Genomic DNA, 15,556 nt, shown 5'->3' on the forward strand with positions numbered 1-15,556 from the left:
ATAATGCATTATTCAGTTGAGGTGTTCATGTTTAATTCCACCAAAAACACTATGAAATTTGAACATTCTGATGGATGGCTGACAAGAGGAAAAGGGGAATAATAGCCTCCATATGTACTTGACACACACATGAGTCACATTCAGTATTCACCAGTAGAGGGAGGACCTCCTTGACTTCACTGTTACACAAACAAGTGGATTTTTAATTACGTGGATCAGGATGAAAAGCCAGACACTCTTGCTCCAGGTTGGTGGATACTCTTCTGCCTCCAAACCAGACCTCTAAGTGCTGATACAGAGTAATCACTAACAATGGCACCTTCTTAACCTCTTGTAGAGACTAAAAATGAGATGGCTAAAAAGGCTCAGAGTACAGAGAGTAAGAGGAAATTCTGTGTTCCCAAACTTGCTAAAATTTTAACTTTAAAAAATTTAAAAATATTTTTATTTATTTTTGAGACAGAGACAGAGCATGAGCAGGGGAGGGGCAGAGAGAGAGAGACACAGACTCCAAAGCAGGCTCCAGGCTCTGAGCTATCAGCACAGAGCCCGACGTGGGGCTCGAACTCGCAGACCGTGAGATCATGACCTGAGCCGAAGTCTGACATTTAACTGACTGAGCCACCCAGGCGCCCCTAAAATTTTAACTTTTAAACATTTAACCAAAAATGTTTATGGGGCGGCTGGGTGGCTCAGTCGGTGAAGCATCGGACTTCAGCTCAGGTCATGATCTCACAGTCCATGAGTTCTAGCCCTGGGTTGGGCCCTGTGCTGACAGCTCTCTTCCCCTCCCCCACTCATCCTCTGTCTCTCAAAAAATGAATAAACGTTAAAAAAATATTTTTAATGTTTAAAAGATAAGAATTATCTATATTTTCATCTCTCCCCCTAATTCTATTTATCAAAACAGTTTTATTTTCCCTACATGACTTCAATATTTTTGGAAATTATATATCTCTAGGGGTAAGTGTCAAGATCTAAAGAAAATGGTGATACAGGAAGGAGTCATAGAGCTGAGAAGAGGAGATGGATTGATCTTGATAATTCACACATCAGTTAAGAAAGAAACTGTCTTAAAACCAAACCACTTCCTTCTCCTCTATAAAAATTGATTCCTGGAGTCATTAAATCCATCCACCAGAGTTATTTATTTTCCCCATGCCATGGATTTTAGTGCACCATGAAAAAGATAACAGCAATAACTATAATGGGTTCTAGAGCAAATCAATTTAGACCCTGGTCAGTCTCTGCAGGACCATGAAGTGGATCCTCAGACTTCTACTTTTCTGCCCCATTCCAAAGCCCTGGGACCACCAGATGAGGAAGGCAGCTGGCCCTGGGAATAAGCACATCAGGGGCACCCAGAAGGATGCCTGTCTGCTCTGAGTATCCCCTAATTCTGACTGGCCATAGTTGCTTCCTCAGGAAAATTGCCTTTCCCTGTCTACCAGGTTTAGTCATGAAAGCTATTTGAAGGAGACAGACAAAACTCAGCTAGAAGAGATATTCATTAATTCTGATCAAAGGAATAAAGCAAATGTTCATCTATTTCTGTCCAGGTCTCATATCTAAATTTAACAAAATGGTGAAGTACCAGGCAGAGGCCACTCTATGCCTTTCTGTCTGTCCAATTTGAATCTGTGTACCTGAAGGATACAGCTTTCTGGTCTCTCAAGAGCACTACACTCAAGTCCTGTGCACACCCAGGCCAAAGGATTATGTTTACAGGATGTAGCTAACTGGTCACTCAGCAAGTATCAAGTGAGCACCTACTGTAGGGATGGGCCACCATAGCAAATAACTGAGTTTCATTTCAGTCATGGTGTGAAATGAGCGACAAAGTCCTGATCTGACCTCTCACAGGAGAATAGCTGTTCCTTTATGGGTCACACAGAGAGAAATTCATGGAAAAGCCTACAAATGATATGTAAGATGGCTAAGACCACAAACAAGGCCAAAGTATCAAACATAACAGCTCCATGAGGAGTTTAGGATAAAAAGCCAAGAGAAAAATATTTGAAGATAGCTGATTGTTGGTTGTCCACCCAGCCACTATTTTCAGCATCACCACCACCGTTTAATAATGGAATTGTGGTATGGAGTTCCTTGGTGGCTCAGTCGGTTAAGCATCCAACTCTTGGTTTTCACTCAGATCTCACAATTCATGAGATCAAGCCCTGCTTTAGGCTCTGCACTGACAGTGTACTGAAGTCTACTTGGATTCTCTCTTTCTCTCTCTCTCTCTCTGTCTCTGCCCTCCCCTGCTTGCACATCCTCTCTCTCACTCTCTCTCTCTTTCTCAAAATAAATAAACATTTTTTAAAAGATAATGGAATGATGGCAGTATGGTATATAATCAGAAACACAGAATAATAAATTAAAATATTAGACTCCATTTTAAGTATGTTTCCAAGATTTAGAAAGCAAAGCAAATCTCCTTTGCCATGTGATGTCTCTGTTCTTCCATGGGTTTTCCTGGGCAAACTATCTCAAAACTTTCAGTCTCTCAATGAGTTATCAGATTGTCTGGCATTCACTTAAGGCAAAGGCATCATTTAAATGTTAAGACAGTCCTTGTTCTATTCTTGTTAGCCTGTGAAAATTGTAATATCTAACAATTTCTATTAACTTTATGTTGGTTTTATATTGGTCATAATAGGATCCAGAAAATGTTTACATTATGGGGATTTTAAAGATTACCATCTAAAGAAAACACATGTAGGGCACTTGGCTGGCTCAGTCAATAGAGCATGTGACTCTTGATCTCAGGGTCATGAGTTCAAGCTCCACATTGGTTGTGGAGCCTACTTAAAAATATAATTTAAAAAATAAAACACATTGGCATAAACACTTATTTGCTATCCAAATTCCATTCTCCCTTTCTTTCATACTTAGGGAACCCAAGTTTGTGTGGGGCGGCAATGTACCCAGCTGAAAATACCCCATTTCTCAATCTCCCTTGCAGCCATAATGGTGATGAGATACAGTTCTGACCAATGAGATGCAGGCAGAGCCTCTGGGGACAGTGTTCCTTCTGAAATGAAAAGGCAGAGAGAGACCAGGAGAAAGCACTTCACCCTTCAGCCTTCACTGTTATTCCTGCCTGGAGTGTAAGTATGAGAACTGGAGATGCAGCAAACATGCTGAGACCAAGTGGAGACAAGCAGGAAGGTGAAGGGCACCATGCTGAGAGTGGAGTAGAGGAAAGAAATCACTTGGGTTCTGATGGTGCTTCTGTGGCCTGACTGCTGCTCCCAGACCTTTTGTATATGAGACGAGTAATGTGCTGCAGCTCAGTTAGGTGACATTCTGTAATTCCAGCCCAATGGGATCCTAACTGATATGACATGCTTTTAAATTATCATGGAGAACATGTGGACTACCATAGACACCATTTAAGGAAAAACTGTGTTAGGTCCTTCTAGTGCTAAATGCTAATCCATATTATACGCATTGTATACTCACTTATGATTTGTTGCATGTATCTAATCATGCCCTCTCTTTAGTGAATGTATACAGCTCATCCCATCGTGTGAGTCCAGCCCCCCTCAACTAATCCTCCTATTTTCTTTATAAAGTCCAGTATTGAGAGGAATTCTTTAGGTATTGTTTAGGAGTGGTGCCAAATCCAGATGACCCCAAGTGGCACATGCTATTACTATACTACCCAGATTAAGAAGACCAGGCAAGCACATACCTTACAGAATTGTGCCTGAACAGGATTTATGCCTGTTTGGGCATGCCACCCCTCACAAAAATGTCTGTGAATGTACATTCTGGTCCAGTAACCTGTCTTTACAAACAAGAATGTTTGTGAAGTTATCCAGCAATATTGATTCAGCATTCTCCCTACAGAAGTGTTGTGTGATACCTTAGTAAACACATAATTATTTCTCAAATCTAGCCATGCCCATTTCTGTGATTTATTTACAACTTTTCTCTGTAGTCTCTATATGTCACCATATTTACTTCCCTTATGGAGTGATAACAAGCTGAGCTTATCTTTATGTTTTGATTTATTTGTTCTCTGTCTTCTTCCACTAGAATCTCAGTTCCTTGAGATCCTAAGATGCTTAGGATCCTTAATCCTAAAATGCACATTCTTCCCCATTGCATATAGTTTAATATGGAGTCTAACATGGAAATGTGTCTTACCACTGATGGCATGTCATAGTTGGCAGCACTTTTTCTTTCTTAGTGGGACATAATATGGTACATATTGAACTCAGTATCATCTTAGATTTGATTAAATATTTTTGGAATAAATGAATGCATAATTCATTTTGATGCTATCCCTTTGGTTTTCATCTTGTTTGGAAACAAAGAAGTTAAAACTCCTTTAATGAGTGTCTAGTATGTGCTAGGAATTCTTTTGAGAACATAGATGGCAGACTAACATATGTGAATTACATAGTCCACTTAAAGTTTTTGAGGCAGCAGCCCTGAATCAAGGCGCTTTAAGGTATTTGTGAATTTTTCTACACAGGAGTGTTTTTTAGTTTGTATACTCTACACATTGTGGAATGTGATGATTTATTTAACCATCCATCAGGTCTTTACTGAGTATACATATGCAAGTTACTGTGTGTGGCTCTGAGGACATAGTGGAAAACCATAGAAAGATCTACCATCAAGGTGTCTGGTGGAAGCTAATGAACATTTCTGTCATGTAAATGCAAAAGTTGTGAAATACCTCAGTGTTCCACACCCTCTTTGGGAACCTTTAAAAAATTCAAGACTTTAAGGAGTGACATTTATCATCAACAATGTAATCATATGGTGCATCAAGCAAGGTGAACTACAGATACACCCCTGAGCAGAGGCATTCATGCTGAGACCACAGCAGACCCATCCTTTCTCATTTTGATTAGTATTCACTGCTGTGTCTAGCTGCTTGTAGTTGATATCTGATTTGTAAGTGGAATGCAGTGTTAGATACTGGATCAGAGGCTGCAACTATTTTATTTTATTATTTTATTTTTTATTTTAGAGAGAGAGAGATAGAGCATGAGTGAGGGAGAGGGGCAAAGAGAGAGAATCTTAAGCAGCAAAGGGAGAGAGACCCTGGGATCACGGCCTAAGCCAAAATCAAGAGTCAGATGCTCATCCAACTGAGTCATCTAGGCGCCCCTAGCTGCAACTATTTTAAAAAGCAGAACTCATGGGGAGGCCTAGGTGGTTCAGTTGGTAGAGCATGCAACTCTTGATCTTGGGGCTTTGGGTTTGAGTCCCACGTTGGGCATAGAGATTGCTTTAAAAACTTTTTAAAAATATTTTTATTTATTTTTGAGACAGAGAGAGACAGAGCATGAGCAGGGGAGGGTCAGAGAGAGAGGGAGACACAGAATCTGAAGCAAGCACCAGGCTCTGAGCTGTTGGCACAGAGCCCGACGCAGGGCTTGAACTCACAGACTGTGAGATCATGACCTGAGCTGAAGTCAGACGCTTCACCAACTGAGCCATGCAGGCACCCCAAGATTGCTTTAAAAAAAAAACAGAACTCACTAATAAAGTCAAATAAATACCATAAATATCACAGTTAGTGAAAAATGGCTGTCAGAAAACTTTGGATATTGTTAAATTGTTAAACTGACATGGATGAAGATTTAATTAGACTATATATTCAGCATGGGAGAAGAGATAATAGGGAGGAATGCAATGACAGTCTAAAGGTCGAAGCAACTGCAGAAATGGTATCCATGGCAACAAATGGCCAGGACAGAAGAAAGACTCCTAGACTACCTGTATCTTCCTGATGTTTTTTTTAAAATTAAGATATAATTGACATATAGCATTATATTAGTTTCAAGTATACAACATAAGAATTCTATATTTGTATATATTGTGAAATGATCACCACAATAAGTCTGGTTAACCTCCATCACCACACACAGCTACAAATTTTTTTGTGTGTTGAGAACTTTTAAGATCTACTCTCTTAGCAACTTTCAAATATGTAATACAGTATTATTAACTATAGTCATCATGCTGTACATTACATCCCCAGGACTTACTCATTTTATCACTGAAAGTTGGTACCTTTTGGCCATCTTCATCCATTTCACCCACCACCCACCCCCTGCCTCTAGCAACCACCAATCTATTCCCTGTGTCTATGAGTTTAATTTTTTTGTTTTGTTTTGTTTTTTGTTTTATTGTTTTTTTTAGATTTCACATATAAGTGAGATCATATGGTATTTGTCTTTCTCTATCTGGCTTACTTGACTTAGCCCTCAAGGTCCATCCATTATTGTCACAATGGCAGGATTTCCTTCTTTTTACGGATGAATAATATTCCATTGTCTTATATAGCATAGCTTCTTTATCCATTCATCTTTTGATGGACACTTAGGTTGTTTCCATATCTTGGCTATTGTAAATAATGATGCAATAAATATAAGTGTTCAATATCTTTTCAATTTAGTGTTTTCATTTCTTTTGGATAAGTACCCAGAAGTGGAATTGCTGGATCATATAATAGCTCTATTTTTAATTTTTCGAGAAACCTGCCTACTGGATGCACCAATTTATCTTCCCACCGACAATGAAACAAGGGTCCCTTTTTCTCCACATCCTTGGCAACACTTGTTATTTATTGCCTTTTTAGTTATTCACAGATGTGAAGTGATGTCTTGTTGTGGTTTTGATTTGCATTTCCCTGATGAACACCTTTTCATGTACAAATTGGCCATCTGTATGTCTTCTCTGGAAAAATGTCTATTCAAATCCTCTGCCCATTTTTTAATTGGATTGTTTAGTTTTTGATATTGAGTTGTATGAGTTATTTATACATTTTGTATATTAACCCCTTACCAGATATATGGTTTGTCAATATTTGCTCCCATTCAGTAGGTTGCCTTTTCATTTACTTGATGGTTTCATTTGCTCTGCAGAATGAAATATCTTGATGAGCCCTCTAGTGGCAATGGCTGGGTAGTATCCCTCTAAGAGATGAGCACCTCGTGGAAATTGCCTGTTCTGAATGTCTCAGGGGAAGTTGGCTTGCAACTCTTGCTGAGCACTGAGGCACAGCATATGTCTATAAAGAACTACAATTTTGGCAAGGGAATTAAAAGCAAAAATGAACTACTGGGACCTTATGAAGATAAAAAGCTTCTGCACAGCAAAGGAAACAACCAACAAAATTAAAAGGCAACCAACAGAATGGGAAAAGATATTTGCAAATGACATATCGGACAAAAGGCTAGTATCCAAAATCTATAAAGAGCTCACCAAACTCCACACCTGAAAAACAAATAACCCAGTGAAGAAATGGGCAGAAAACATGAATACACACTTTTCTAAAGAAGACATCCAGAGGGCCAACAGGCACATGAAAAGATGCTCAACGTCGTTCCTCATCAGGGAAATACAAATCAAAACCACACTCAGATATCACCTCACGCCAGTCAGAGTGGCCAAAATAAACAAATCAGGAGACTATTGATGCTGGAGAGGATGTGGAGAAACGGGAACCCTCTTGCACTGTTGGTGGGAATGCAAATTGGTGCAGCCACTCTGGAAATCAGTGTGGAGGTTCCTCAAAAAATTAAAAATAGACCTACCCTATGACCCAGCAATAGCACTGGTAGGAATTTACCCAAAGGATACAGGAGTACTGATGCATAGGGGCACTTGTACCCCAATGTTTATAGCAGCACTCTCAACAATAGCCAAATTATGGAAAGAGCCTAAATGTCCATCAACTGATGAATGGATAAAGAAATTGTGGTTTATATACACAATGGAATACTACGTGGCAATGAGAAAGAATGAAATATGGCCCTTTGTAGCAATGTGGATGGAACTGAAGACTGTTATGCTAAGTGAAATAAGCCATACAGAGAAAGACAGATACCATATGTTTTCACTCCTATGTGGATCTTGAGAAACTTAACAGAAACCCATGGGTAAGGGGAAGGAAAAAAAAGAGGTTAGAGTGGGAGAGAGCCAAAGCATAAGAGACTCTTAAAAATGGAGAACAAACTGAGGGTTGATGGGGGCTGGGAGGGAGGGGAGGGTGCGTGATGGGTATTGAGGAGGGCACCTTTTGGGATGAGCACTGGGTGTTTTGTGGAAACCAATTTGACAATAAATTTCATATATTGAAAAAAACCCAAAACAAACAAACAAAAAATAAAATAGCTTATAATAAAAACACAATTATGATGGGACACAGTGAAGGCAGTCATAAGAGGAAGAAAGATCCCAGATACACAACCTAACCTTACGCCTTATGGAGCTGGAAAAAGAACAGCAAATAATGCCCCAAACCAGCAGAAGACAGGAAATAATAAAGATTAGAGCAGAAATTAATGCTATAGAAACCAAAACCCAAAAACTAAAAACCAAAAACAAACAAACAAACAGTAGAACAGATCAATGAAAACAGAAGCTGGTTTTTTGAAAGAATTAGCAAAATTGATAAACCACTAGCCAGTCTGATCAAAAAGAAAAAGGAAAGGAACCAAATAAATAAAATCAAGAATGAAACAGGAGAGATCACAACCAACACAGCAGAAATAAAAACAATATTAAGAGAATATCATGAGCAATTATATGCCAATACAATGGGCAATATGGAAGAAATGGACAAATTCCTAGACACATATACACTACCAAAACTGAAACAGGAAGAAATAGAAAAATTTAACAGGCCCATAGCCAGTAAGGAAATAGAGTTAGTAACCAAAAATCTGCCAAAAAACAAGAGTCCAGGGCCAGATGCCTTGCCAGGGGAATTCTACCAAACATTTAAGGAAGAGTTAACACCTATTCTCTTGAAGCTGATCCAAAAAATAGAAATGGAAGGAAAACTTCCAAACTCACTCTATGAAGCCAACATTACCTTGATTCCAAAACCAGACAGAGACCCCACTAAAAAGGAGAACTATAGACCAATTTCCCTGATGAACATGGATACAAAAATCCTCAACAAGACATTAGCCAGCCAGCTCCAACAATACACTAAAAAAATTATTCACCACAACCAAGAGGGATTTATACCTGGGATGCAAGGCTGGTTCAATATCCACAAAACAATTAACGTGATTCATCACATCAATAAAAGAAAGGACAAGAACCATATGATCTTCTCAATAGATGCAGAGAAAGCATTTGACAAAATACAGCATCCTTTCTTGATAAAAACCCTCAAGAAAGTAGGAATAGAAGGAGCATACCTCGAGATCATAAAAGCCATATATCAATGATCCAATGCTAATATCATCCTCAATGGGGGAAAACTGAGAGCTTTCCCCTTAAGGTCATGAACAAGACAGGGATGTCCACTCTCACCACTGTTATTCAACGTAGTATTGGAAGTCTTAGCCTCTACAATCAGACAACACAAAGAAATAAAAGGCATCCAAATTGGCCGGGAGGAAGTCAAACTTTGACTCTTCTCAGATGACATGATACCGTATATGGAAAACCCAAAAGATTCCACCAAAAACTGCTAGAACTGATTCATGAATTCAGCAAAGCTGCAGGATATAAAATCAACGCACAGAAATCAGTTGCATTCCAATACACCAACAACGAAGTGACAGAAAGAGAAATCAAGGAATCAATCCCATTTACAGTTGCACAAACCATAAAATACCTAGCAATAAATCTAACCAAAGAGGTAAAAAAAAAATCTATACATTGAAAACTATAGAAAGCTTATGAAAGAAATTGAAGAAGACACAAAGAAATGGAAAAAGATTCCATGCTCCTTGATAGGAAGAACAAATACTGTTAAAATGTTGATACTACCCAAAGCAATCTACATATTCAATACAAAGCCTATCAAAATAACACCAGCATTTTTCGCAGAGCTAGAACAAACAATCTTAAAATTTGTATGGAACCAGAAAAGACCCTGAATAGCCAAAGCAATTTTGAAAAAGAAAACCAAAGCTGGAGGCATCACAATCCTGGGGTTCAAGCTATATTACAAAGCTGTAATTATCAAAACAGCATGGTACTGGCACAAAAACTGACACTCAGATCAATGGAACAGAAGAGAAAACCTAGAAATGGACCCACGAACATATGGCCAACTAATCTTTGACAAAGCAGGCAAGAATATCCAATGGAATAAAGACAGTCTCTTCAGCAAGTTGTGCTGGGAAAACTGGACAGCGACATGCAGAAGAATGAACATGGACCACTTTCTTACACTCTACACAAAAAGAAACTCAAATGGACGAAAGACCTCAATATAAGACAGAAAGCCATGAAAATCCTCAAGGAGAAAGCAGGCAAATCCTCTTTGATCTTGGCCGCAGCAACTTCTTACTCAACACTTTTCCAGAGGCAAGGGAAACAAAAGCAAAAATGAACTACTGGGACCTCATCAAAATAAAAAGCTTCTGCACAACAAAGGAAACAATCAGCAAAACTAAAAGGCAACTGACAGAATGGGGGAAGATATTTGCAAACGACATATCAGATAAAGGGTTGGTATCCAAAATCTATAAAGAACTTATCCAACTCAACACCCAAAAAACAAATAATCCAGGGAAGAAATGGGCAAAAGACATGAATAGACACTTCTCCAAAGAAGACATCCAGATGGCCAACTGACACGTGAAAACATGCTCAACATCACTCATCATCAAGGAAATACAAATCAAAACCACCATGAGATACCACCTTACACCTGTCAGAATGGCTAACATTAACAACTCAGGCAACAACAGATGTTGGCAAGGATGAGGAGAAAGAGGATTTTGCATTGTTGGTGGGAATGCAAGCTGGTGCGGCCACTCTGGAAAACAGTATGGAGGTTCCTCAAAATATTAAAAATAGAACTACCCTACACCCCAGTAATTGTACTACTAGGTATTTATCCAAGGTGTGCTGTTTCGAAGGGACACATGCACCCCAATGTTTATAGTAGTGCTATCAACAATAGCCAAAGTATGGAAAGAGCCCAAATGTCCATCAATGGATGAATGGATAAAGAAAATATGGTATATATATATACAATGGAGTATTACTTGGCAATCAAAAAGAATGAAATCTTGCCATTTGTAACTATGTGGATGGAACTGGAGGGTAGTATGGTAAGTGAAATTAATCAGGCAGAGAAAGACAAAAATTGTATGACTTCACTCAAATGAGGACTTTAAGAGACAAAACAGATGAACATAAGGGAAGGGAAACAAAAATAATATAAAAACAGGGAGGGGGACAAAACAGAAGAGAATCATAAATATGGAGAACAAACTGAGGGTTACTGGAGGGGTTGTGGGAGGGGGGATGAGTTAAATGGGTAAGGGCACTAAGGAATCTACTCCTAAAATCATTGTTGCACTATATGCTAACTAATTTGGATGTAAATTTTTAAAAAATAAAAAATAAAATAAAATAAAAAGGAAGTGGTATACACACACACACACACACACACACACACACACACACAATGGAGTATTACTCGGCAATCAAAAAGAATGAAATCTTGCCATTTACAACTATATGGATGGAACTGGAGGGTATTATGCTCAGTGAAATTAGTCAGTCAGAGAAAGACAAATATCATATGACTTCACTCATATGAGGACTTTAAAAGACAAAACAGATGAACATAAGGGAAGGGAAACAAAAATAATATAAAAACAGGGAGGGAGAAAAGCATAAGACCTCATAAATATGGAGAACAAACAGAGGGTCACTGGAGGGGGTAAGGAGGGGGGATGGGCTAAATGGGTGAGGGGTATTAAGGAATCATTGAAATCATTGTTGCACTATACACTAACTAATTTGGAAGTAAATTTTAAAAAATAAAATTTAAAAAAAGGAAACCGATTTGACAATAAACTCTATTAAAAAAATAAAAGTAAATAAAATATATAACAAAATAAAAAATAATAATAAAAAGAAAATAGATTAAACAAAAATGACAGCTAAGTGAAGTAAGTCAGTTGGAGAAAGACAAATATCATATGATTTCACTCCTGTGTGGAATTTAAGATACAAAACAGATTAACATAAGGGAAGGGAAGCAAAAATAATATAAAAATAGAAAGGGGTCATAAGAGACCCTTAAATACAGAGAACAAACTGAGGGTGGCTGCCAGGGTGTTAGGTTGGGGGAAAGAAGGGCTAAGAGGGTGAGGGACATTAAGGGGGACACTGGTTGGGATGAGCACTGGGTGTTATATGTAAGTGATGAATTACTAAATTCTATTTCTTAAAAAAGTATATATATATATATATATTATTAAAAATAAATAAAAATTTAAAAATACAACTAAGGGGGTGCTTGGCTGGCTCAGTCAGTAAGAGCATGTGACTTTTGATCTTGGGATTGTAAGTCTGAGCCCCATGTGTTATGGGGTATCGGGGGGGCTCAATCAGTTAAGCATCTGACTGTTGGTATTGGCTCATGTTGTGAATCTCATGGTGGTGACACTGAGCCCCACGTTCTGCTCCATGTTGGGCATGGAGCCTGCTTGGGATTCTCTCTCTCTCTCTCTCTCTCTCTGCTCCTTCCCTTCTTGTTCTCTCTCTCTCTAAATAAACATTAAAAAAAAAGACACTTGCCTTTGCATTTTAAAAAATTTAAAAAAAAATAAAAATCTTACAAAAGAATTACTAGGGAAAATGAAAAGTTAGAAAAATCAGATAAAATGAAGAGTACAAACATGCTGGGAAGAGGTCCACATATTCAGAACTTTCCTTTCCTAGATCCCATAGAGGCCACCCTCCTCTGCAGCTACATTCTTTCTTCAGATGGGGCCCAGAACCATGGATTCCGTTTTCTCTTCCTGAGTCATGGTATCCATCCAGGCATACTTTCCCGGGTTACCCTTTGGACTTGATTATTCCCAAATTTCCTTAGCATCACCCAACCTAGATGGTTCCTCTCATTCATGGTGTGCACATTTGCCACAACTTTCCCTCATGGGGTGATGAACTTCCAGCTAACTTCCTAGGAAGCCCTTTACTAGCTGTGTGACTTTAGGCAAACTACTAAACCTCTCTGGGCCATATTTTCCTCATTTCTAATATTGATAATGCCTATCTTGGGAGGTTGTTTGGAATTAGAGTGAATTGTAATAATGTAACAGCAATTTGTTGAGTTCTTATTGTACTGGACTCAATGCTCAGCACTAAACATGCAATTATTTGATTGGGTCATATCAACAACCTTAGCTCAGAGACCAAAAAAGGAGACCAAGCTGTGTATCTATATTATTTCTTTTTCTGTTTTTTTTTCTTTCCTGATTTTCACTGAAAGGATTGCTTTCTGTGCTGTCATTTCAGATCATCCATTGGTTTAAACATGGACCTTTAAGTTCTAGTGGAATGTGTGGTTACCCTTAAATTTTTAACAAAGCTATTTAAAGTTATATTTTCATTTAACATCAAAGATATAATCAGTACATTGAGTCTTTCCCCTCCTATTCCCCCACTGTAACCTCCCAGGATTCCCCAGGTTTTGTTAAAATCTTTTGGAACTGGACTCTCCTGTGTTTGAACGGACCATTTAGCAGGCAGAGAAGGAAGAGGTGGATGTGAAGCGGGAGCAAGGCCTTAGAGTGGCCAAGGGCTTGAGGGCTGGGCACCCGTAGATGGGCTGGGCAGGGGTTTGGTGCATGAGTATATGAACTCATTGCTTCTGCAGACCCTCTCTGAGTTCCACTGGTGATGTCTCAGACAGCACAGAGTAGGACCCACGGATGAGGTTGAGGAGAAGAGGAAGCCAAAATCCAGAGGGGCAGTTGGCCACACAGGAATGACCTTCAGTGCAAGTTCCAGGCTCTACAACAGCTGATAATTGAGGAGGGGAGTGGTCTGACAGAAACCAAATTTGTGTATGTGTATTAAAATACACACAACACAAAATTTACCCTCTTGACCATTATTAAGCGTACAGTTCAGTAATAGTAAATCCATTCACACTGTTGGGCAGCCCTCACCACCATCCATCCCCATAACTCTTTTCATCTTGTAAATGTGAAAGTCTGTTAAACAGTAACTATGACTCCCCCCGCCCCGCCCCCCGCAGCTTGAGCTGAATTTAGGATGGGCTGGAGAAGGTGAAGCTTATGGCTTTAAGGCCAATTAGGAGTTGCTGTAACCACCCAGGCAGGAGGCCAAGAGGCCATGTGAGAAAGAAGGGCAGAAACAGGAAACAAACTTAATAATTAAACAGAAGCACCTCCTTGTACGCGAAGCATGCACAGCACCATTCAGCCATTGGAGGAGTCATTTCCTGTCAGGGTGACTTGCCCTGCTGGCATCAGCCCCTGGCAAATACAGAGCATCTTATCTTGCCGTCAGTGCTCTAAACAGCCCTTTCCTGCACTCATTTTTCATATTATTGAAAGTCCCCAGATGGTCAAAATCTATCCCTTATTAGCTCATCTACTGCCATTCTCCTTCAATTCCTTCTCCATCCCGAGAAATCATTTTAAAAGGAAAATATGATCCCATTATTCTCCCCCCCCCCACTTCAAACTGTGAATTCAGATACAGATAAAACCCAAAATCTTTAAGAGGTGCTACAAGGCTCCCCACAGGATCTGCTTCTGCCCCTCCCCTCCCCTTAGCCTCCCTCTGTGGCCCTCAGGCTTCCTTAAGTTGTGCAGATGCTCCAGGGTCCACCCACAGGGTTTCATTTCGATGTTCCTTCTACTGGGAAGGTGTCTCACCACAGCTGCCATTACCCAAACCCTTTTACACACACACACACACACACACACACACACACACACACTGGCGCATCTGTTCTAAATAAAATATTCTGAAGAATATTTTAGATTCAGTATTCTTTACCTATGAGATCATTTTCTTCTCCTCCATTCGCCTGTAACTTCCAGGAGGTAAGGACCATGTGAATCGTGTTCCCTACTGTAGTCACAGTACCTGCACATAGTAAGTGCCCAATATTAACAGTGAAATGAGGGGCTCCTGGGTGGCTCAGTCAGTTAAGTGTCCAACTTCAGCTCAGGTCATGATCTCACAGCTTGTGAGTTCAAGCCCCATTTCAGGCTCTGTGCTGACAGCTCAGAACCTGGAGCCTGCTTTGGATTCTGTGTCTCCCTCTCTCTCTCTCTGCCCCTCCCCTGTTTGCTCTCTCTCTCTCTCCTTCAAAATAAATAAATATTTTTTAAAAGTAAAAAACAAACAGTGAAATGAGTGAATAATGTAACTCTCTCCTGCTCTCAAAAAAGTATCTTAAAGCCAGTTACACTTAGTTGCAGGTGACTCATGACAACTTCGGTGATGATCCTGGAGAGAAGGTCAGAGAGGTGTATGTTAAAGGGTTTGTAATTAATTTTCTCAGGCTGCCATAACAAAGTACTACAAACTGGGTGGCTGAAACAACAGAAATTTGTTGTCTCTGCATTCTGGAGTTAGAAGGCTGAACTCAAAGTATCAGCAAGGTTTGGTTCCTTCTGAGGGCTGTGAAGCAGAATGTGTTTCGTGCCTGTCTCCTGGCTTCTGGTGGCCTTAGGCGTTCATTGGTTTCTAGATGACATTATCCTTGTGTCTTCACATTGTCTTCCATCTGTGTGTGTCTGTGTCCAAATTCCCCCCCCCCCACATCTATTTTTAT

Source organism: Panthera tigris, chromosome B2, assembly GCF_018350195.1.
Source record: "Panthera tigris isolate Pti1 chromosome B2, P.tigris_Pti1_mat1.1, whole genome shotgun sequence".
NCBI classification, from domain to species: Eukaryota; Metazoa; Chordata; class Mammalia; order Carnivora; family Felidae; genus Panthera; species Panthera tigris.